The following is a 23,613-nucleotide window of genomic DNA, read 5'->3' as shown; positions in this document are numbered from 1 at the left end:
CGTGTTTTCTATCTTGCTTAGAAAGCTGCCTCCACCTCAAAGTATAAAAATAGTCTTTAATACTATTTTTAATAATGATTTTATGTTTATGTTTAGTTCATATGGATTTATTTTTATACTCCATTTAAGCTAGCTTTTCATCCAAATGTGGAATCAATTGTCTCTGTACCATTAAGAAAATAACAATCTGTCATTTCCCCACTGAAGTGGCACATTTATTATCGAGTAAGTGCCTATATGTAGCTGGATCCTATCTGTTCTGCCAACATACCGTATTTATACTCACTACCACACTGTTTTAATCTGGTAGGATAAGCCCCTACCCGCTTCCTATTTTTCTTTTATAAAATATTTTAAGCCATTCTCGAACTTTGGTTCCTCCATCATATGAGTATGCGTGGTCTGATTTGTTATAACAACCTTGCATTATTTTTGTTAATAAAAGGTCTTCAGTTCGTTTTTTTTGTTTGTTTGTTTTTTGAGACGGAGTCTCCCTCTATCGCCCAGGCTGGAGTGCAGTGGCACGATCTCGGCTCACTGCAAGCTCCGCCTCCCGAGTTCACGCCATTCTCCTGCCTCAGTCTCCCGAGTAGCTGGGACTACAGGCACCTGCCACTGCCCCCGGCTGTTTTTGTATTTTTAGTAGAGACGGGTTTCACCGTGGTCTCGATCTCCTGACCTCGTGATCCACCCGTCTGGGTCTCCCAAAGTGCTGGGATTACAGGCGTGAGCCACCGCGCCCGGCCCAGTTCTGTATCTTCTGCAGAGCTTACATTGTTTCTCTGGAGACTTGGTGAAGGACAGCCACCTCACATCCCCGTTCCTGCTGTGGGAAAGGCTAAGCGTTCTCTCTGAACCTGCTAGAGGGACTCTGATTGGCTCATACACAGTCTTAGAGAGTTGAAACACGGCTGCCAGACGTCCACCCCTACTAATGAGCAGTTAATTGGAGGTGGTTGTGAGATAAGCAGAGATCCCAAAAGGTGTTTACTATGTTCCTTAATTTGAAATTTATTCAAAAATCACGAGTTGATGGCTCTTTATATACTAAGGCTTCGGACCAGGGAATCAAAAGTAAATCAGATACAGGCCTTGCATTCAGAGAGCTTATGAACTAGAAGTGCCATGCATATGTGAAAACAAAATTAGCACCCTTCCAGGCAAAGAAAGTAGACTGGAAATGTACACAGTACTGTAGCAGCCTCCAGAGAGGGGCAGTGAAGCCAGGTGAGGCAAGGATGTCATTAAGGAGTGAGGACTGTGTGAGGTCCATGTAGCAAACCATCCCCTCCTCCACAGGGGAATCAGCCTCATCTCAGTGGTAGAAAGGAGTGCGATTGTTCTGTTGTGTGCATATGTGTTTGTATGTGTGTATGTGCACATGTGTGTGAGTTGACCTGGTTCTCCTGAGCAGGAATCTAGCCAAAGGGTGCAGAGGCTGCAGACTTAGGTAGCACGGAGGGATGAAAGGCTCAGGGAGGAAGCGGCTCAGATATATCTTCTTCTTCTTCCCTGACCTCAAGCTATAAAACAGGCAAACACTTCAGGCAAGCTTTCCAAAAAGACAAAGTTCTCACTGTCCCAGGAAACGAGAGCTTAGACCCTGAATAAAGACTCCACTTCATACCGTACCACCTTCTCCCACCTCTCTCGACACACAAATGCTGTTTGTTTAAAAGTTTATCTCAACTGGAGGCTTTAAGGAAGGGCCCCTGGACATGGCCTTAGATCCTGTGTTATGCTTCAGCTATTTTGTTACTGTTTGTCTGTTCACACAGATGAAGTCACGAAGATCACAATCTAAGGCAAAATGATATTTTCTGCAGTCATTATTGTTCTTGGAAGCAGAAGAGCCGAGTGTGAGAGAATGTGAGGGCTGGAAGGGACCAAGGCAGCCTCCAGTGCCCCACTGGGCTTAATCCCCAAGGGAAATGAGGCCAAGAGCGGTGACATGACTTGGCCCAGTTCACGCAGCTAGTTCCTTCTGCACAGATGTATCTAAAGGACACTTCTCTAGGGGTGCTTCACTGTCACATCATTGTGCAATTAAATGGGGGGGGCTCCTTTTAATAGAATACATTATTTCTCTTCTTCCAAACATAAGGGTCAGGCTTTTGTACAATTTGTATGTGAAAGTGTGCAATATACAATTCCATTTAGGAGAGTGGAATGCTTCCAAAGGACAAACGATAAATGAGTTGGGCTCTTCCACCCCCAGGTCCCACCAAAAAAGGCTTCAAACAAGGGAAGGTTAATTAGGTAGGGAACTTCTCCACAAAGACAGATTTTCCCTAAATACCGCTGTCCACCTGCTTACTCCTCTCCATAGAGGGCCTTCGAGGTCATCTAACTGTAAAGTTTGGGATGAAGACGAGCATTCTATAGTGCTCCTCTTTATAGGCCGTAATGGCTTGCAGAGAGCACCTGTGTTCTCCACCAGTAGGTAAAGGTCCTACCTCAAGGAGAAAGATATTTATGGTGGTTTTGTCTTGTTTTGATTTTTTCAGCCCTTTCAGTGACTGGACAGAAAAGCCAGACTAATTCTTGGGGACTCTTGGAAAGCCCACTGTAGTTTTGCTTTGTAGTGTTTGATTTGTCAGTAATAGAGCTGGCATTCTATCCTCCAACTATCAGCCCCCTTGCATCTCTTGGTCGATTCAGAGCTCTGGCAGGGAAAGAGGTGAAGGGGTGTGTCGTGTTCACTCTTAAACCCTTTTCACCGTAGAATGCCAGTATGCATTAGCAGTAGCTAATTTAAAGACTGAGTTGCTTCCGCACTGTTTCTGCATATGTTGCCAAGTTGATCTAACAATTTTATGTGAAATGTAAAGTTTTTTCTTTATCATAGTTCTGTTTCACAACTCAATGCTTTTTTCCTATACTTTGTGTTTTGGACAGAAGCAGGGCAGAATATATGACTGAAGTGAACTCCACTCGACCTTCAAAACCAACCCCTCCGAAGAGAATATTCCAAGAATCAAGCAAAACCTGGGAGGTCAAGGATGTTTCATCTGCGTTTCCCCATTCTCTTAGATTGTCTCTTCTTTCCTCAAGTGTCATAGAATCTGAGAGTTAGAAGGTTCTCAAAGGTCATCTCAAGCACAATGCTTTGTGAAATTTGAAGTCCAGCTACAATATGCCCAATAAGCATTTATCCAGACTCAAGAGTCCCCATTGCTGGAGAATTGGAATTTAATAATACCAAACATAGCCCAATCCATTTTGGAACAAATCTACTTGTGAGAAAGTGTTATTTTATTATTGTTTTACAGCATGCTGTAGGTGGTCTTTGAATTCCATCTAGATACAACTTTTTGTAGTACAGCACTGCAAATCATCTATTCTAAAGATGCATATGTGTTTACATTGTATCTGTGAACATTCGTAACAATTGAAGACACTTCTGATTGTGCTTGGCTGGGCAGCAGACACGACGTTGTTGCTTATGCATGTGTGAGACAGGCTGTTTCAGGTAGTGTGATAAAAATTCTCTCAATATTTCAGTCAAACTATTTAAGAGCCTTTGGAATAAGGAAATATAAGCCTTCTATGTCTTAAAAAAATTTTATGGAAATTTTTTGAAAATCATGAAAGCACCAGATTCAAAACATTCAGAAGGCATCTTGGAAAAAAAAAAATCTCGGGAGACAATAGTGGAGGACTCTAAACAAAGTTGTATTACAGTATTCTTAAGAGTAAAATCAATGGGACAATAGAGCAAAACTGCTCAACTAATATACCTAATTCATAGAATGTAATAGCTATTTAGGAAATGAAACGTTTATTGTTGATTTATGATGTGCTACTAACTCTGCTAAGCCCTTTCCATATTTTATTCTACTTAATCCACCCCAAGACCTAATGAGGTAGTTAGCACAGGGCCACTATCCCTTATCCAAAACTTTTGAGGCCAAATTTTGAAATCCATAACTATTTTTATTATTTAAGAATATATAGTACATGTATTGTATCTTGTTTAACCCCACCAGCAGGGTCTGGGATAGCATGCTGTAATCAAACACATTAATATTTTGCAACAAAACATGTGCATATTCACAGAGTGTGGGATAAAGAAATATCATAGTAAGTCTCCAGTCTCCAGTCTCCCGTCTCATGCCAGTTTAGGTCAAAGATGAGTTTGTGATGGGCTTATGAAAATGTTTTCTGTTCTCAGGTATTTGGGGATTTTAGATATGCAAATTAGTGGTTTGGAATTTGTATTAGTGTCTCCATTTTGCTAATAAACAAAGTGAGGCTTTGTAAGTAGTTCCCCCTGATGCACACAGCTGAGTGTGTGGAGTTGGGTCTGAGACAATGAAGGTCTTAACAACGATGCTTGCCTGCCTCAGTGAAGCATCCATCTGCCAGGGGGTTGGGGGTCACTGCCATGGGCCCTGAGTCTTCTCTTCTTTAGACTGATCACCTGCCCATAACTATCTCTAGACTTCTTGCCACAATGGCTCTCCTTTGAACACCCCATGGTTTCTCACTCCTTAAACCACTATAAGTATGAAGTCTCCATGAGGGGAGACTTAACTAACTGCTAATAGAAGAACAGAAAGAACAGAAAGGTGTGTGGAGTTCCACACTCCAACAGCATCTACCACTTGCTCAATGAAGTTTTTAAAAAATAAAAATATTTTCTAAGCAGATGATGTGGCTGTTTTATCGTGCTCATCATTTTAGAGAGAAAAAGATCAGAGATAGAGCCACCGTAGGTTCCAAACCCAAGGTTTGGGAAACTCCATTCCAGTTCTATTAAAATTGCAGCTTTTTCATATAAATTTCCCTGGAGAAGAAATATCATAGGAGTTTTAATAAAGTACAGGTTCCGTAGCCAACTCACCTGGTTTGAATCTCGTTCTGACACTTCCTAGCTGTGTAATCTTAAGCAAATTACTTAACCTCTCTGTGCCTCTGTTTTTCTAACAAATGGGGACAATGATATGACCTACCTTTGAGAGTTGATGTAAGAATTAAATGATTTCATACATGTAAGCTACCGTACCAGTTCCTGACCACAGGAAGAACACAGGGAATATGAACTTTTCATCATTACTGTCACAGATATTTGTAACCTATGAACCATGCCCTCTCAAGAAAGAAAAGTAGCAGAAGAAAAAATTAGGAGTCAGATCTGTGAATCTCTGAAACTCAGGAACTTAAGCATTAAACTATTGTGCTTCTCAGCCCAGGAGTCACGATGCCTGGAAATCAATCAGCTTCTGAAATTCTAGAGCCTTTCCCAAAACCACTTCAAGCAGCAAAACCACATCTTATCCTCACACAGAATTAGTGACTTGGTGCAATATAAAACATATATGCATGGCCTTCTCCATGGAGTCTTTTCGGTAAATAATAATGGATTACACCTGTTCCAACACTATCATTATTAGGCATTACTATGGGCAAGAATTTACGTAGCACTCTCTAGAGAAGCAAAGGTGGCTTAGATGATCTTTTTCTTCAAAGATATCACATCCTAGCAGAAGTAACAATATGTATACACACACATTAGAATGTCAGATAAGGTATATGTGGAGATATACACATACTGTATATGTAGATAGGTAGTATAATATACATATTGCATGTTTATATATAAACATCTCTATAAGTATATGTAGTATATATACACATACGCATATATACACGTACATATACACATATGCATATATACATATATACATGTGTATACATGTGTATACGTATATGCATATATGTATACACATATATACACGTGTATACATGTGTATACGTATATACATATATGTATACACATATATACACACATATATATGTATACACATATATACACACATATATATGTATACACATATATACACACATATATATGTATACACATATATACACACATATATATGTATACACATATATACACACATATATATGTATACACATATATACACACATATATATGTATACACATATATACACACATATATATGTATACACATATATACACACATATATATGTATACACATATATACACACATATATATGTATACACATATATACACACATATATATGTATACACATATATACACACATATATATGTATACACATATATACACACATATATATGTATACACATATATACACACATATATATGTATACACATATATACACACATATATATGTATACACATATATACACACATATATATGTATACACATATATACACACATATATATGTATACACATATATACACACATATATGTATACACATATATACACACATATATGTATACACATATATACACACATATATATGTATACACATATATACACACATATATGTATACACATATATACACACATATATGTATACACATATATACACACATATATATGTATACACATATATATACACACTACATACAATATGGAAGAATTAATATGGAAGAGAAAAATTGCCCTGGAACTGTGGTCTATAGGAAAACGCTGCTTGCTGCCTTGCTATGGCTTGTGAGCTGAAAATAATTTTTACATTATTGACTGGTTTCATTTTAAATGAATATATATGTATCTACATAACATCTTTCATTTGTCTCTTCACTGGCAAAGCCTAAAGTATCTACTGTTTGGCTCCTTAAGCAAAACTTTGCTGATCCCTGCTCCAGAAGGCTATGAGGGGGTATCACGTGGTTTAGTACAAAGTATGTTTTGGAGTCAGGCAGGACTGCATTTGAATCCTAACTAATCTGCTTGCTTGCTGTGGGGCTTTGGGCAACCCCAACCTTAGATCTTCTTTCATGGAACGTGAATAATATTATCTACAATGTAAGATTAATATCAGCACCACGTGTTTAATCCACCTGATGCTTTGTCTGTGCTTAATACATGTTTGCTATAACTGTGCCTGCGTTTGTTCATATCAGATGATTTCTATTTATTTTCTTCTTTTGACTCTTAGATCTTCAAAAGGGCCATGTCTTGCTCATTTCCATATTCATAGTGCCTACTAAGTGAATGATTAATAAGGAATGAATGACTTGTGTGATCTGCAGAGTCTAATGGGATACAAGTAATTTCCACCTTATTAATTTATGTTCCTTAAAACAGCCCCTAAAGCATGCTGAGAGCATATCCCACACTGAGCACGTCCCACCTGTCCTTCCCCTACACCCAAGCACACCTTCTTCTGGCCATGCTTGGGAATATTTCTTGAAGGGCTAAAAAAAAAAAAAAAAAAAAAAAGGCCAATCTACAGGCCTAAAGAAAACAAAGGTGATTTCTTTTTTAATTCCCTCACCAAGGTGGAAGTGGGAAGTTGAAATAAAAGCAGCATGTTTCATTAATACACATTGCCCTAATGCACAGGCAGGCCCTGGGGGTGTCATGGTTTTGGTAGCTCTAGGGTAAATAAGTTCTGGTTCTTTCTTTAGTCTTAGATTTTAAGAGGATTCCAGCGGAGCAGCCTTTTAAATGGGTGTTCACATATCACCACCTTCAGGAAGGCTTTCTTAGCCACTCAGGTCTCACTGATTGTTCTCTCCACTGAACTCCTCAAGTGGCAGTGGAGCCTAGTGGTTGGGTTCGGGTGATGGAATCAAACCCAGGTTCAAATTCCTCCTCACCATATACAGCTTTGTGACCTTTTGCAACATACCAAGCCTCTTTAAGTCTATATTTTCTTGTTTAAAAATGTAAATATCAGGCCAGTAGTGGTGGCTCATGCCTGTAATGAGCCAACACTTCGGGAGGCCGAGGCAGGCAGCTCGCGAAGTCAGGAGATCAAGGCCATCCTGGCTAACACGGTGAAACCCTGTCTCTACTAAAAATACAAGAAATTAGCTGAGCATGGTGGCACATGCCTGTAGTCCCAGCTACTTGGGAGGCTGAGGCAGGAGAATCACTTGAACCTGGAAGGCGGAGGTTGCAGTGAGCCGAGATCGCGCCACTGCATTCCAGCCTGGGTGACAGAGCGAGACTTCATCTAAAAAAAAAAATTAAAAAGTAAATATCAATAGCACCTACCTCATAGAGTTGTTTTAAAAATTAAAAGATAATCTGTATGTAAAATACTCAGCTCATTGCTGGACATAAAGCTCATTCCTACAGAACACTGAGAACTATTCATTATCGTTATTTATTGCACTGATAACCTATGTTGCATTTAATAATAGATGTTTCTTATGCTGTAGTTTAAATATTTAATGCATGTTTGTTTTGTCCTTTTGATGGCAATTGCTACATATTGAATTTTCTGTTGTAGTCTCAGAGTAATATGTTTTTCAACAAGATATACTTCTTGCCAAAGTTGTGAAGTAGGTGAGAGCAAATGTATAGTAAAAAGACAAGAATGCTTCTGAGCCCTCTTTTACGTTCCCTGGCCAGTTGCCTCTCAAGCTACCTCCTGCCCAACTCTGAGTGGAATCTTCTCCCAGGGCTAATTAAGGTTGCAGATGGAATCAACTTTGTAAATCAGCTGCATCTGTGGTAGGGAGATTATACTAGAATAGGCAGTGGGCCCAGTGTAATCACTAGGATCCTTAAATGAAGAAGGAGGCATAAAGTTTACAACCAGGGAGATGACACCATGAGAAAGACTCACTGGGCCCTTTCTGGCTTTGAAAATTGAGAAGGGGGACTTTCAGCCAAGGAATGCAGGCAGCTTTCAGAAACTGCAAAGGGCCAGGAAACAATCTGCCCTAGAACCTCCGAAAAGAACCCAGTTCTGGCCGGGCGTGGTGGCTCACACCTGTAATCCTAGCACTTTGGGAGGCCGAGGCGGGTGGATCACGAGGTCAGGAGTTCGAGACCAGCCTGGCCAAGATGGTGAAACCCCGTTTCTACTAAAAATACAAAAATTAGCCGGGCACAGTGGCAGGCACCTGTAATCCCAGCTACTCAGGAGGCTGAAGCAGAAGAATCGCTTGAACCCAGGAGGCAGAGGTTGCAGTGAGTTGAGATCATGCCACTGCACACCAGCCTGGGCAACAGAGTAAGACTCCATCTCAGTGGAAAAAAAAAACAAAAACAAAAACAAACAAACAAAAAAAACAGTTCTGCTGACATCGTGATTTTAGCCCATTGAGAACCATTTTGGACTTTTGATCTCCAAACCGTAAGATAATAAGGTTGTTCCTTAAGCCACTGCCTTTGTGATAATTTATTACAGCAGCAATAGGAAAGTAATACACTGACCCATGAGGTTATAGGATGCAGGGGCCCCCAGGGCAGTGTTGACTTACGGAGATTTTTCAGGTGGTCTAGAATAGTATAGCCCAAAAGACAGTGTGATCTAACTGAAGTCAAGGAGGAGAAAAACAAGCAGAGTCTAAACATTCATCCTGAGTGCCAAGACAGAATATCAGGACGAAGTGATGAGAACCAGGCCAGGACCTATGAAGATCAAGGGCAAGGTTGGATATGATGTAGGGAGCAAGGGGCATGAGGTTAGGCCTGGCATTCAATAGTGGGAGGGAGAAATGCTTGACTATCTCATGAGAGGGCAAGGATATGCTACCTATTTTATATGTCTGCTGGCTCTTTCTCAAGAGCGGACCCGACCATGCCGAGAGCCGTGGTTCCACGTACAATGAACCTCTGTACCTCCTATGACACCTTCCATGGCCCCTGATGCCAAATCAGCCCTGAATGTATTAATACATTGACAGATTGTCCAAAAACGTGACTATGGTCAGTATGACAATCTCACCTGTGAGAGGTAGGCTCTATATACTTGTGAAGGTACATCTTTTTTTCATAATATTCCTAAAATCCCACCTGATGGAAATATTAGGTTGGTGCAAAAATAACTGCAGTTTTTGCCATTACTTTTAAAGGCAAAAACAGCAATATCTTTTGCACCAACCTAATAAGTCCAATGCCAATAACACTGTGTGATGGAACATGTTTCCATAAAGTTTTGTGTTAATAAGCACAGAGGAACAGTAAGTTTTCCTTCCTCCTTTCCTCCCTTCCTTTCCTCTTGCTTTCCTTTGTCTCTTCAATGTTCATAGTAACACGAAAAACTTCGAAAAGCCCTAAATATGCCAGAGAATACAAATTCAAAAGAAAACATGGAATCCAGGGAGATGGGGAGCATGAGAGATGGAGTATTTTATACAAAATGCTCTTGGCCACCTGGTGGAATGGGACTAGACAACAAAGGAGGAAAAAAAAAAAAAAAGCAAAGGAGTTTTATCACAAACATGGTTTCCAAAGCAACTGCCTAGAAGTCTCTTTCATAAGATTCCAAGTTCCTCTCCACTCCCTCCTAAACACACACACACACACACACATACAAACACACATCTCAACTTCAATGCAGTCATTAGAACAAGTCAGGCAGTCATGCAATCTTAGAATCGAAAGGGCCCTTAGAGATAATCTGCATCCAATCGTTGCTTCTTTCCAACACCCAGAACACCCGTCTATACCTGAGAACACTCAGATTCCAAGAGAAGAATCTGTCCCAAGGGCCCATTCCCATCAAGCAGCAGAGCTGGACTTGGATGCAGGCAGCTCCACAGCAGACTTCTGCTCTTCCTGTGGTTGCAAAGGCCACACCTTACTGGAGTCACTGCGTTTGGCCAGAGTGCAGTCCAAGAAAGCCCCATAAACCCTTGCTTCTCAGAGCGTGGTCCTTGATCCAGCAGCATCAGCATCAGCTGGGAACTCGTTTAAAATGCTAAATCTGGCTGAGCACAAGGGCTCACACCTGTAATCCCAGCACTTTGGGAGGATGAGGTGGGCGGATCACCTGAAGTCAGGAGTTCCAGGTCAGACTGGCCAACACGGTGAAACCCCGTCTCCACTAAAAATACAAAAAATAAAAAAAAGTAGCCAGATGTGGTGGTGCATGCCTGTAATCTCAGCTACTCGGGAGGCTGAGGCAGGAGAATCACTTGAACCTGGGAGGCAGAGGTTACAGTGAGCTGAGATAATGCCACTGCATTTCAGCTTGGGCGACAGAGTGAGACTCCACCACAAAAAATAAATAAATAAATAAATAAAAATAAAATAAAATGTCAAATCTCACGTCCCTCCCCAAACTCTCTCAATTAGAATCAGCCTTTGTGATACGGCTCCCAGGTGATTCGTGTGCACATTAAACTTTGAGCAGCATTGAAATACACTGTTCTTAATTTGGTACAGATAGCAACAGTTCTTCAGAGGTCTTCTAGCTTAATGGTCCAAAGCTGCGAATTCTCACAGTTCAGAGTGCTCAAGAGGTCCACCATAATTACCAACAAATAAGCATTACAAAGTGGTGTTTCGTCCTCTACACAGAAATCTGTGAACTCCATGGAAGAGGCCTTCATGATTTTTGTTCTCTGCTCAGAAATCAACATTGCTTTTGGTATCTAGGAAAGAAGGAAGAGGTATCTTTTTTTAAAAGAAAAAAATAAAATATCAGATGACTGTAGCTCTTTTGTTAACTTCTGCTTACTTTGCTTTGGCTTTGGTTTCATGAAATCAGAACCTCCTATTTACATAGGGTTTACATAAGGTCCATTGTCCTTTTGTGGCACAAAGAGGCAGCTTAGATGAAAGAAAAGAGCACTGGGCCCAGAGTCATCCAGATATGGGGTTCAATACTACCCCAGCTTTTGAATTGCTGTGTGACCTAAAGCAGATCAGTGTGCTTCTCTGAACCTTTATTTCCTCAACAGTAAAATGGTTATGCCAATAATAAGTAATTTATGAGAGTTGTGAGAAATCATACATATGAAAGCTCCTAGCATGTGGCAGATATTCTGGCCTAGCACGCAGCAGATATTCATCTGGCCTAGCATGTGGCAGATATTCAGTAGGGCATGATACAGGAAGGTTGAAATTAGAGCATAAAATGGATACTTTTTGAGTATCTGCAATGCCTGCAGACACCAGGTATACAACAGTAAATGAGACAGATATATTTATAGTATCCACCCAAGTAGAACTATTGTTTACTGGAAAGCAAGACAAAATAATGATAGCTAACAATGATTGAGTGCTTGCTACACGCCAGGCACTGTTCTAAGGACTTCACATGAATTAACTGATATAATCCTCACCAATATCCTATGGATATTAGGTACCATCATTAACTCTCTTTCACAGATGAGGAAACTGAGGCACATGAGGGTTAAGTAACCCGGTCCACAGCTGTATAGAAGCAGCTTAGCACGAGACAGGTTGGTATGGAGATTCAATAAGTTTCTGAGTTCAGATCCCAGGCTCTCCAGTAAGTAAGGGAGCCTGGGATCTGAACTCAGAAACTTACTGAAGCTCCGTACCAACCTGTCTCATACTAAACAGCAACTACATGTATATAAACACATGCTTCAAAAGGAGAAGGCCCAAGAACTAGGAGGGTGCACACCAGGGAGCCCTGGCCTAGCCTGAGGAGTCAGAGGCAGCTCTCGAAGGGGGCAATGAGAAAGCGGTACCCAGATAAAGAAGGGGAAAAGCTCTCCCTGTAGAACAAGTATGGGCATGAAGACCTGGACTTAACGGAGAACTGAGAGCTTAGGTCATGAATATTAAGCAACAGAATTGTACTTGGCTGCTAAAGACTGCAGCTCAAAAATCAAGCATCCAACAACAACACCTGGAAAGAAAATAGCTCAGACACCACTTCTGTTGTATCCACTTTCTCTTAGTCTTGACCAGCATCAACGTCGATCATTTTTAGAGGAAAATTAGACCACAGGAGAGCAGATAATGAGAAGGGGAAGGAGGGAGGGCTTTGGCTCCACATCTGGGCCAGGATCCACTGATGCTCGTTTCTGTGTAACCTTGAGTGGGTAATTAAAACTGTCTTCTAAACCTCAGTTTCTTTATCTGGAAAATGGGATTAAGAATATTTACTTTTTATAGTCGTGGTTTAAATAAAGCCATGCATGTATGGCCTGGCTCTTGGCAAGGACTCAAGGAATGTCCTCTCCCTTCACCTGTCAGCGTTCAAAGTTAGAAACTGGCACATCGTGCAGGAAGCTGACACACCCAGGTCCTCCAAACACCCAAGTCCTCTCTCTAATCCTGTATCTTTGAGGGTGTTTGGTTTTGTTCCAGTATCTTAACCAGTATTGAGTTATCAGGTTCGGCCATGGAACACTCACAAGACTTTCTTAAAATCATGTGTTTAAGATCATTCAAAGGGATCAAAACTTCAATTTGGATGAATGCATCCAAGTGTCCTATTAATAATCTTTCTCATCAACAAAAACAAAAAAAATAAAACTGGGAAAAAAATTATGAGGAGACAGCTAGTAAAATGAATGAGGATTGCTGTTTTCCTTTTTTTTTTTTTTCCAGCAGTGCACACTGAAGGAATATCTATGACCTCAATTTCCAATTTCCATCAGATTCCAGGAGATACATTTGAAGAAAAAAAGCCAAATCTTTACAGGGATACCTAGAGCTTTAGAACCAGAAATCAACTAGAAGATCATTAGGTCAACCCCTTCATTTTCCAGAGGATGTGAGTGATTTTTAAAGCTGGAATGAAGCTCATACGGGGTTATCGGCAGAATTAGGGCTTGAATTTGGGAGTCCTAAGGCAATCAGAGCAGTGCATGTATGGCAATGGCACTGATCTGCTAAGGAGATTTTCTGCTGAGGACAAGTAACCTAAGTTTCAAAGTTAAAGCAGAGGGTCGTTGATAACCTGCCAAATTCACTTGTCTGGAGAAGGAAAGTGAAGTTAAAAGTGCTATAAACCAACAAAGCCTCAATTCCACAAATTTAAGAACATATTCTCTTTCCTAATAGATGCAATAATCTAATAGATGCTCTTCACTTTTCATTGACCCCTTTAAGGGGAGCGGTGGAGTTTTCTCAGATTTGCATGTGATTTGCATATTGGTCACACAATCCCCAGCTCAGGTCAATCAGTAATCACAGGCTTGTTCCTGTTCTGGTTCTTGGTCATTAAGCAAGAATGCCAGGTGCCTTAGCTTCTGCCATGGGAAACCATCACCCAGGAAAGTACGGCCATTCTCCAACTGCCTCTTTCCGGCTGAGGACCAAGGCAGCCCTCATAATCCTGATGCCCTCCAGAGGCCTTATAGAAAACCACGAAAGACTCCCCAGTGCAGTGTGTGGTCTGAATATATCAACTATGAAGGAAACTTCTGGGCCTATTAAGGACATTTGAATTTGGATTGGGCCTTCCATGCCACTAGGAAATTACTGTTAATTTTTATGGGTATAATAATTGTATTATTGTTATGTAAGATAATAGCCTTACTTTTTAGATATGCATTCTGAAATATTTGAGGTTAAAATGTGATATCTGTAATTTGCTTTAAAATATAAACTACTCTAAAATACTAAGCAGGCCGGGTGCAGTGGCTCATGTCTGTAATCCCAGCACTTTGGGAGGCCGAGGCAGGCAGATCACTTGGAGTCAGCAGTTCGAGACCAGTCTGGCCAACATGGTGAAACCCCATCTCTACTAAAAATACAAAAATTAGCTGGGTGTGGTGGTGCATGCTTGTAATCCCAGCTACTGGGGTGGCTGAGGCAGGAGAACCACTTCAACCATTGAGACGGAGGTTGCAGTGAGCGGAGATCACACCACTGCACCCAGCCTGGGCAACAGAGTGAGACTGCCTCAAAAAAAAAATAAAATACTGAGCAAAACAAACAAACAAAAAATAAAGCAAATGCAGCAATATGTTAGTAAATGTTAAACCAAGGCATGTGTCCATTATAATAGTCTCTCTACATTTCTGTATGTGAAAAATTGCATACTAAAAATTTTAAAGCAAATAAAGTTATTCTGTTATAATGAGAAAAGGAGCTGTGGAACTTGACCTCTCGTTACCCTGTTCACCACCCAAAGGTCATCCTCCATAGACAGATGATATAAAGACAGCAAGAACTTTTTATATGTAAAAAGCACACACAGGTGACTACTACATGAATATTTTCTCATTGCAAACACTTCAAACCACCAAGAAGTATAAGGAGTAACCATTGAAAGTTTCCCTCTGTGGGTTTCCCTCTTCCAGTCAATCCCCCAATTCTTCAACTCCTGCCCCCACTTCTCTCCCCACCATTAATTAACAATTTAGTGGATGGGAGAAGAAAAATTGACTTATGTCCTTGGGTCAAACTCAATGCCAAAATCACCCAGGAAAAAAAGGATACAAGCAGAGCTGTGGTATGGGGTAGGGATAGGGGCAGAATGAGGTGAAACAGGCTTTCTGAATCGCTGGAAAGCTACACACAGTATTCTATTTTGGAAAGACACATGGGTATCCACTCTGCTTCCTCTGGCAGGAGAACGTGGCCTTCCTAATACTGAGTTCAGTTTGTCATCCAGGAAAGCCTGAAGTTTGCAAACTCTCTCCCTTGAAACCCAAACATTCAGGTTGTTAAAGGTAAGTTCTCCCCACCCCATAGTTGTGGAATCATAAAGCTCTCCCACAAGGCACCTTCTCAGTGCTGTCATCTCAACATGGCAGAGCCCAACCTGGGTGGAGAGTATCACCTTCAGCTTTTGGCTCTGATGAGGATTCAAGACCCCAGAACAAAAGACATGACAAGATGAGCAACATGAGGTAATGCTTGCCTCCCTTACATTTTGTATCCTTGGTTAAATAAAATGGGAACTTACGATAAATGCATAGGTATCACCTGTTTTTCTTAATTCAGAATCTATTGGAAAATCTGCAGTCTTTCTATAGCCTTTTTTCTATGCACTTACATATATATTTAATAATGATAACAGTAACAATAAAGGAACACCTGTACACTGTTTGTGGGGATGTAAATTAGTACAACTGTCATGGAAAACTGTATGGAGGTTTCTCTTAAAACTAAAAATAGAATTGTTATATGATCCAGCAATCCCACTTCTGAGTATTTACCCAAAAGCTTTTTGTTTGTTTGTGTTTGAGATGGAGTCTCTCTCTGCTACCCAGGCTGGAGTGCAATGGCATGATCTCGGCTCACTACAACCTCTACCTCCTGGGTTCAAGCGATTCTCCTGCCTCAGCCTCCCAAGTAGCTGAGACTACAGGCACCTGCCACCACGCCTGGCTAATTTTTGAATTTTTTGGTAGAGACGGGGTTTTGCCATGTTGGCCAGTCTGGTCTTGAACTCCTGACCTCAAGTGATCTGCCTACCTCAGCCTCCCAAAGTTGTGGGATTACAGGTGTGAGCCACCATGCCTGGCCCCAAAAGCTTTTAAATCAGTATGTTAAAGAGACATCTGCACTCCCATGTTCACTGAAGCACTATTCACAGGAGCCAAGTTATAAAATCAACCTAAGTGTCCATCACCAAAGAGTGGATAATGGAAATATGGTACATATACACAATGGAATACTATGCAGCTTTAAAAAAGAAAGATACTTTGTCATTTGCAACTACAGGGATAGAAATGAAAAACATTATGCTAAATAATAAGTCAGCACAGAAAAACAAATACCACATATTCACACTCATACATGGAATTTAACATAATTGAACTCAAAGAAGCAGAGAATAGAATGGTGCTTACCTGAAGCTGGTGCATGGGAGACATGTGGAGACCATGATCAAAGGGTACAAAGCCTCAATCAGCCAAAAAGAATAGTTTTTGTTCTTTGAGATAGACATTGTTCCTGACTTAGGTTTTTCAACTTGACAACAGTCCAAAAACCACATACATTCAGTAGAAATCATATCTCAGATTTTGAATTTTGATCTTTTCCTGGGCTAGAGACCTGCAGTTCAATACTCCCTCAGTGCTGAGTGACAACGTGAGCTGTAGCTTCCCATCAGCCATGCACGGGGGTAAACCACCAATCTTTACCGTATCTGTCTTGCCTGATGTTTCTGCCCAACTATAGAAGTGTTCTGAGCACATTTAAGGCAGTCCAAGCTAAGCTGTGATTTTCAGATTAGGTGTATTAAACGCACTTATTTTTTATTTTTTATTTTTTGAGATATGGCCTCTATCTCTTGCCCAGGCTGGAGTGCAATGGTGCGATCTTGACTCACTGCAACCTCCAGCTCCCAGGTTCAATGCCTCAGCCTCTCGAGTATCTGGGACTACAGGCATGCGCCACCATGCCCGGCAAATGTTTGTATTTTTAGTGGAGATGGGGTTTCACTGTGTTGGCCAGCCCGGTCTCAAACTCCTGACTTTAAGTGATCTGCCCTCCACTGCCTTCCAAAGTGCTGAGATTATAGGCGGGAGCCACCATTTCCGAACATTAAATGCATTTTTGACCTTTAATTTACAATGCGCTTACCAGGGCATAACCCCATCATAAGTCAAGGAGAGTCTGTATTGTATAATGTGGCAAATATAGTATTCATGTATATTAATGTATCATACATTTTTTAATTGCTAAGAGAGTGTATTTCAAATGTTCTCACCACAAAAAATGGTGTTTGAGGTGATGCATATGTTAATGAGCCTAATTTAATTATTCCACATTGTATTCATAAATCATAACCTCACTGTGTACCTTATAAGTATATTCAATAATTTCTTGATTTACAATAAAAATAAAAATTACAAACAACAACAAAAATAATAAACACATGTGAGCCCTTAGAGCAGAGTAGTGTTCTAAGCACTTTTTACCTATTGAATCATTTAACCTTCACAACATCCCTGTGAGGTATGTACTATTTTTATCCATATTTATAGATAAAGAAACTGATGTCAGATTGGTTAAATGGTTGCCCAAACTTAACCAATTAGGACTGGGGGAACTGAGATTTGAACCCAGGTAGTCTAACATCGGAGTATACTCTGTTGACCATCACACTATTCACACATATTGTTTTGCTTTTCAATTTATTTTTCATACATAGGATCACACTACATGTGACATTTCATTTTTACTTTGAAATATTCCTTGGACTTACTAGATAAGATCTACCTCATGGTTTTTAACTCCTGCACAGTCTTTCATAAACAAGACATAGACATGTACAGAACCATTTCCAAATTGATGGTTATTTAAATGATTTCTAATATTTTGCTGTTATAAATATTGAAATGAACACTCTTGCCCTTGTCTTTTTTTAGGCTTATATGTCTTTGTATAAGTTTAGATTCTTACAAGGAGACTTGCTGGGTCAAATGATAATGCACATTTAAAATTTTGATAAACACTGAAGTAAGATTTTTACTTTTCAATTTATGATAGAGGTCAGAAGCCAAAACTCCATGTCTTAGGAGGCAGGGAAAGGAAATGAGACTAATATCTTGCCTGAGGCATCAGTCCAGTTGGCTTTTCAGCCTCCCATATCGTGACACAAAAATTGAGTTCCCCCCAAAAGGAGTTCTTGAGTTCAGAAAATGAGTTCATGAGTTTTGAAGTCATGAATGAGGCAGGCCTTATAACTAGAAGACTTTAGCGTACCTTGACAAAGGTTAAAAGGTTATACTATTGAATATGGCTGCATTTCACAATCAATAAAACTATGATACCAGTAACCATAACAGTCACCATTTATTGAGCATGCACTATGTGCTGGGAACCCTACTAAAGGCATTCACAGTCTCATTTAATCTTCCTAACCATCCACAATCCTATGAGTGCCCAGAGCCAACTATGGCTGCCTAGTTAACCCCTTGTTTCCCTTGCAGTTATAGATCAACCCTCACTTCCTTAGGAAAGCCCTTCCTTGCTTCCCTGACCAGGGAAAATACCCCTACAATACCCTCTCATAGCACCAAATGCCCTTCATTATAATGCTTTCAAGGGTGGTAATGCTATATTGAATAGTGTGAATCTTTGATTAACCTCTATGTCTCTTTCTAGACTCCACAAGGGCTGGGATGGTGAGAATTGAACAAGTGACTCAGTGAATGAATTAACCAACACATGAGTTATGGAGCTAAACACTGACTGGTCAAGACCACGTTGGAAGATAAAGATGGGAGAGGAAGCACAGTCCATGCAAGAACATAGTGATCAAAGGAATCCAGATTAAAAAAAAGTATAGGTCATGTTTGTAGCACAAAGAAGAATATAGAGTGTAGTATGACTAAAACTTCCTGCCTCTACTCATCTGGGTTTACCAGACAAGAGAATAGAATGAAGTTAACCATTTACACCTTAGTTCCTTAGTGTAAACTCATCAATATACCTCCTACAATAGCAACATGTGTGTTTAGAGAAGAACTAAAAGCAAAGGAATGCTGACATTTCAAGCACTATGACATCAGGATGGGAGAAAAATTGGAGCACTTCTGTCTTTGTAGGCCATGTAGAATATATTGTGGGATATCCACATCCTCCATCAATCAGCACACATGGTTCTGGCTAATCCTAGATCAGGAGGAGAAAAAAAAAAACAAAAAAACCTCTGATGTTTGAGCAGCAACAATGGGCAGTGTGTTACACCAAACATGGTGGTTTCATGGTGGTTTCATGAGAATATGCAATTTCAGTATGATTCATACCCTTATATTCCCTGAAACTTGACAGAAGCAGATTTTGTACTAACAGCCATGCACAGTGGTGCTCATGTACAATAGCTTACACCTGAAATGACAAAGGAGTCATCTACCTTTAGAAAATGTGACCCCAATCCCCTCAGAGTGCACAAGCTCACTTGGGTTTCCATCAGAGGAATTTAACTCTTAGGGTTTGGAGAAGGGCACGGAGCAAACTGTTGGGAATGCTTCACATTGTATTAAAACAATAGACTGGCTCTCTTCCTTTGGGTGACATGGTTGTGATTTCCAGAAATAGGATGAATCATTCGTCTCAAGTAGGTAGTGTTCATTCTAACTTGGCTAGATTTTCGGTGGCCTTTTCTAAAATCTATAGAAGAAATGTGTATTACAGATAGACACATTTGAGAGGTGCTTCCTAGGGAAAAAAAAATACTCTAGGTGAACAAGTTCTCCTCTGTATCTTACCCAACTCTCCATCAAAAGAGGGTTTTTGTAGGCCTTTCTTTTCTTAGACCTATGAGGTTAACTATACGAATAGGATGAACTATGCTGATCTTTAGAGAGGAGAAGGGAAGCGATATTATCAATGCTTTAGCCATATGTGTATAAAATTTGGGAATGCTTTGGGTTGCAAATAAAAGAATATTGGTCTAACAGTAGCTTATATAAATACAGTTATACATCACTTAAGGATGGGAATACATTCTGCAAAATGTGTCATCAGGTGATTTTGTCATTGTGCAAACATCACAGAGTGTGCTCACACAAATCCAGATGGTAGAGTCTCTACATGCCTAGGCTCTATGGCATATGCTATTTCTCCTAGACCCGTGCAGCATGTCACTCACTATACCAAATACTGTAGGCAATGGTAACTCAACGGTTATTGTTAGTGCATCCAAACATAGAAAAGATACAGTAAAAGTACAGTATTATAATTTTACAGGACCTCTGTCATCTATGACTGTCAGCCAAATCATCCTAATGCAATACATGACCATATTGTATTTTTCTCCCTTATATAATAAGAATTGTGTAAATAGATTGTCCTAAGTATGTGGCAGCTCAAGGATACCTATCAGAACACCTCCTTCTTCCATCTTTCAACCTCACCATTTTTAGTAAATTGGTTTTTTATCCTCTTTGCTATCCCCTTATGGTTATAGAATGGTTCCTAGAGTGGGTCCCATAGCTCCAAGAGCCACAATTTTAAATAAAGGCAAGAAGAAAAAGGGAATGAGATATCTGTCCTTTTTATCTAGAAAGAAAACTTCTCAGTCCACCAGCCGACTTCCCCTTAACTCTCATTAGTCTGAACTGGGTTCCATCAACTCCCTTACCTAAAAGAAAGGCAAAAATAAAAATAAAAAATGAAAATAAGTAAATAAAAATAAAATAAAATAAAGGTGGAAAAGGTGTTCATGACTTAATTCAACTAACCAATCATGATTTGTCACCTGGGATCAAGCACATTGCAAAAGTTGTTGTATCCAAAGAAGGTGGAAGTGGGTGTGAAGCAGGTAACTAACACCTCCATCCCATCAGATCACAATTCTCCATCTTCAGTGCCTTGGTTACAGCCTCTTCTTCTCTCTCCTCTGCTTTTATGGCAAACAGAATATTAAAACTTCTCATTCCTTAAGGCTTAAGTTTTTTTGAGTGAGCTCATCCAGGAAACCATATTGGAAGACTTCAGCCCACAAAAATTATAGCTACCATTGATTAAATGCTTACTATAAACCAGACATTTTGCTATATTTGAATTAGTATTGATAATTCTCACAACAATCCTGCCAAACAGTTAACATCCTCCGTAGTATATAACTTTTTCAGAGTCTCAGAATTGGTTTGAAGTGGAAAATTGGTTTGAACTGAAGACCATCTGGAGTACAAAACCTACTCTCTTTCTTAACACATCTGCTCTTTTTCTCTACTGAATTCTTATAGAACTTAGAGTATTACCAATACCTCTATCCTCTCCTGTATTATTCTGTGAAGTATTTACGTGTGTAAATTATACAAAAAGAGTTTCCCTTCCTAGGGGCAGGAAGGTCTTCCAGTTGCCCCAGTCATTTATCTGCAACCATGTCAAAGTAACCAAATGAGCTCTATTTATAGAGTTTTACACCCAGTACCTAAAGGGAAAGCTCCTCAGTGAAGACTTGAACTTGATGTCCTTGCCTTATCAAAAAATAAAGTCTGCTTTTTAAAATTATGGTGCAGTGGTTCTCAATCCCGGCAGCTTTAGCTAGTCTGGGGTGGCACCTGGGTGGAGACCAGATATCAATATATTTTTTAAACCCCTCCAAGTTTTCATGTGCAGTGAAGATTGGATTTCCAAGGCAGGACCCAGCCTCTGCCTGTTGACCTAGCAGTTCAGGTGAGTCTAATGATCCGGCTAGTCTGTGCAAGGCTGGCCACATAGAAAACCTTTTTGCAGTAATAGCAGAAACTCTTTCTTGGCTCTGATTAAGATGAAAAATGTACTCTAGTCTTAGGCTTGAGGGTGCCAACAGGGTAGTAGGAGTTTTTGTAAAACATAACAGAACTAACATCTATAGAACCTTTATTACAATGTAAGTCATGATACTAAGAACTTTAAATGGCAAATTATGTTCTTCCTCACACCACTCTGAGGGGAGCTACCTATCTGTATTACCTCCTTTATAGACAAAATAATTTCCTACGGTCACAAAGTAAGGAAACGTGGAACAAGGGGTCCAGTCCAGGAAGTCTGAGTCTTTGGTCCCTACTCTTAGCTCTATACAGTGCTCCCTGCTCTAGATTGCATTTGGATTCCTGAACGGCATCATGAAGCAAAGCATTATCCTCTCTACTGAGCCAGAAAAGAGGATGGGAAGTTAGAGGCCAGGATCAGACTGGACCTATGTCTTACAGCAAGGGATCTGATGGAGAAGGAGAAACAAAGACAGACTTTGGAGGTCAGGGAACTTGCAATGCTATGAAGTCAAATTGAAGAACCTTCCTACCATGTGTAAGCCCTTGCTCTAAGTGCAAAGACTCGATCCTTTCTTAAAGCACCAACAGTAATTCTTTCTAGATGGCATGATACAGTGAAATAACCTCGGACCTCAGGATCTAACAGAGCTTGAATGTCAGCTACAACACCTATACGTGCCATAAGCTAATTATTTTACTTCTGAGACTCAATATCCTAAATTGTAAAAAGGACAAAAATCAACTCTTCTGTTTCAAATTACTTTGAGAATAAAAGGAGGTAATAAACATGGCAGCCCTTAAATAACTGCCTGGCCCTGCTCCCTAAGCAACTCTCATTCAGTTCAGCCATCAAAGGGTTAAGAAAGGCAGCCTGAGTACAGTGATGAAGTTGGGATATTTTATTTCTGAACAAAGGTTCTATAATTTCAGCTCAGCTATGCCTATACCCAGCTCCTCACCGAGTTCTTGCAGCCGCCTGTGGGATGTGTAAGCAGATCCAGGGCTCTGCAGTAATGCTCTTTGAAAAAGCATTGTACTCTAATAAGTTACTTTCCTCTCAGGCGAAGTTCACATGAATTAGACTGCAAGGCACTTTATGCAAAATGTGTGACCTTCACTGGCTCTGATTTGCATTGTCATCGTTCCTTTATTCTTCTAAAGTGCCTTCATTTTGCATAATGCTATAATGTTATTCAGGCTTTGCAGTTATCACTATTTCATTGCTCCAATGATAACCATTTTAGGCAAAACTATAGATAACCTTCAGAAACCCATGCCTGTGTGATCTTTCATTCACAAGAAGGAAGCAATGAAACTGGACTTAAAAAAAAAAAAAAAACGAAAAAGCTCATTTTGAGTGGAAATTTAAAACTCCAATATTAGATTTTTTTCCCTTCTTGGGGATTAAGAGAGAGTGTTGTCTGTGTCTGCCATGAAAACCTCTGTATTACTAGTTAGTTATTACAGGCAAAGCTTACTATTGGAGCAAGCACATTCACCTAAGCAGAATCACTCAGTGCCATTGAGGCATAATTTGAGTGTTTCTCAACTTACCGAAGATCTCCCTTCCAACTGCTCCCACGGATCCCACTCCATGGCAGAAACACCACCCCAAGGCCAAGGATTGGAACCAGTTAATGAACAAACGTCTGTTGGAGACATGACATATTACATTGTTTTTTATGTTAGTGTAAATGAGACTCTGATCCTTTCTTCCAATTTAAAGTTGATTGCAGAAAGACAGAGACAGAAATTCTGAGGGATAGAATTGGAG

This window comes from Gorilla gorilla, chromosome 7, assembly GCF_029281585.2.
Source record: "Gorilla gorilla gorilla isolate KB3781 chromosome 7, NHGRI_mGorGor1-v2.1_pri, whole genome shotgun sequence".
In the NCBI taxonomy this organism is placed as follows: domain Eukaryota; kingdom Metazoa; phylum Chordata; class Mammalia; order Primates; family Hominidae; genus Gorilla; species Gorilla gorilla.
This window is presented reverse-complemented; position numbering follows the sequence as displayed.